The sequence below is a fragment of the Frankliniella occidentalis genome, unplaced genomic scaffold (genome assembly GCF_000697945.3).
Source record: "Frankliniella occidentalis isolate FOCC.00 unplaced genomic scaffold, Focc_3.1 Scaffold135, whole genome shotgun sequence".
NCBI classification, from domain to species: domain Eukaryota; kingdom Metazoa; phylum Arthropoda; class Insecta; order Thysanoptera; family Thripidae; genus Frankliniella; species Frankliniella occidentalis.
In genome coordinates this window covers 240,468-242,810 of record NW_026267262.1, presented here as the reverse complement: position 1 = coordinate 242,810, position 2,343 = coordinate 240,468, and the positions used below count along the sequence as shown (strand labels likewise).

General features: G+C 53.7%; 1 protein-coding gene across 2 annotated transcripts in view; it reads right to left on the bottom strand.

Moving 5' to 3' along the window:
* LOC113205847 (puratrophin-1-like) overlaps window positions 1-2,343 on the bottom strand; it is a 49,353-nt gene that overhangs the window by 44,979 nt on the left and 2,031 nt on the right. The gene's annotated exons all lie outside the window — the stretch shown is intronic.

Genomic DNA, 2,343 nt, shown 5'->3' with positions numbered 1-2,343 from the left:
CCCCCCCCCCAAAAAAAAAACGCAAATTATAATATTGATCTAGGTAGAATTGAATGCTGTTCCTTTGATAGGTTTTTAATTTGTCGTTAACTCACACACATTAAATGGCCAGGGACAGTTTTTGTTCAGACTAGATGTGTCTTTGTGCACATCTATAAATCAAATACAAATTTGTTTCTGATGAAGGAGTGAGCAAAGACACATCTTACCTAAGTACAAAAACTATCCCTCCCCATTTAGAGTGCAGATGTTCGCATTTCTTAGAGAAATCCTCATTTAATAACAATAAAGCAGAATGTAGGATGGTACGAGAGAATGCGTTTCGCTGCATACTCACTCACACCCCTCTGGGTTTCCCGTCTACCGTGCTCCCCCCACGGGACGGGCTCCTGCGGCTAAAGGGTCAACTAGGTATACCTGGGGTCGCGGCCTGGCTGCTGCTGGACCCCTTCCTGTGGAAACATGGAAAAACCACCGGCTGTGCGCCTACCTCAACTCAAACTGGGTCGGAAGCGCAAAACAACCGGTGATTTTTTCCATATTTTAGCATAGGAAGACCCCTTCGGTGAGGTCCAGTGGGAGCCTGGCCGCGACCCCACGCGACCCCCGGTCCCTCGCCGCGACCCCAAAATTTCTTCTCGCGACCCCAAATGGGGTCGCGACCCCGAGGTTGGGAACCGCTGACTTAGACTTTACAACGAATTTCACCATATGTTAAAGTGAACCCCTGCATCACCTGTAGGTTAGGGTGAACTTTCATTAGTATAGCCTAGTGCGATTGTGCTTAGGGATCATCCCGAAAGTACGTCCGTCGTTCGCCATTACGAACCTGCAACGTTCAGCATATGTAAGCTCCCCTAGCGCCCGGCAGGTAGGCAACATTTCGTCTGCAGTGCATGCATGTACCGCGGGGTGGCCTACCCCGAGTCTTGCAGGCGCCGAGCTCCAGTAAATTGACGGATTAAGCTGAGAAAAACGGACGTACTTATTGGACGATCCCTTATATTGAAACAATGTCAAACGACTGGGAAATTGCCCTCAACGAAGTCATATCCCTCTTCCTTTTTTTTTTTGCATCAGTCACTTCTGAATCGGAGAGTGGAGAGTGGAGTGCGGAGACCTTTTCCTCCTATCATCCGCCCCGCGCACATGCCGCGGCGGCGAGCGTCGGTAGCTACGGTGGCGGCCGGCAGCGATCACCGTCGTGTTTGATGCCCTGGGGGGATTACCGGCCGAGGGGGAGGGAGAGGGGAGGGAAGGGAAAGAGCAGAGCAGGGGAGAAGGGGGAGGGGCCGGCGGATGTAGAGGCGTCACGCCGCAGCAATAGCAATAGCAATGACACTCCGGCCAATAGCGCGACAACTGCAATGCAACTGCACTACAATCAAGGCGGCTGACGTAGGGCTACGGCCGGCGCGTGACGGCCGCGACGACGCCGACGTCCTGACAAAGGGCTGTGTTCGAAAACGCGTTCGTGGCGGGGCGGGGCGGGGTGACGATGAAAGTGAAATGCATAGCGAAGGCCTGGAGGGCGAGCGGGGCTATGGGGGTCGGGCTGTAATACTATATAATGTCGCAACAACACGGCACAAGTGAAGCGGTTGTACACGTACACTACAGGGCGGGGCGGGGCGGCCATTGGCTGGTGAGGGCTCGTTACACCAGTATATGAATGAATTTGCACCAATGAGGGGCGGCGCAAGTGGAGTGCAGCAAGCTCTCTGAGTAATTTTGAACGAGGTTATACGCTCGCGCCGCCGCGTGGCGGTTTGTTTGACGCGCGAAGGTCGCGACAGAGAGTCGGGAGGAGGAGATTACATCTGGCGCGGCCAGGTCGAACAAAAAACGTGTGTAACATTTGTCACACATTTATATTTTTTTCTGAATTTTGCTTAACAGCGAAAATGTTAGTATTATAAGTCTTTGATAATAATTTTGTCACAGTAAACGTTTGCTGAAAGCTCGGCTGAAAGCAATAATTGTATCGGAATAACCCCCTTCCGGGGCAGTCGCTACGACGTCGCCGTCTCTTTGGTCTCCGTATAGGTAAAGTGTACCGGCCGCGATGCATGTAGACCGGCCTCAAGCCCCATTCACATGTTGCGCTGCAGCTGCGACGGGCCCGAGAAAAAATAGATGGAAGAGCTGCTGAATGGAGCGGGACATGTGTGGGGATGTGTGTGTGTGTGCTTGTGTGGGTCAATGTCCAGGACGGGAGGAGCAACAGGCCACGAGGTGGTGGGGGATTTGGAAGACGCAGCCTAGCGTGGCGGGGCGTGGCGGGGTGCGGTGGGGCGTGGCTGGGCGTTGGCGGGGCGCGGAGGGTCGCTGTTATCAGGGCCC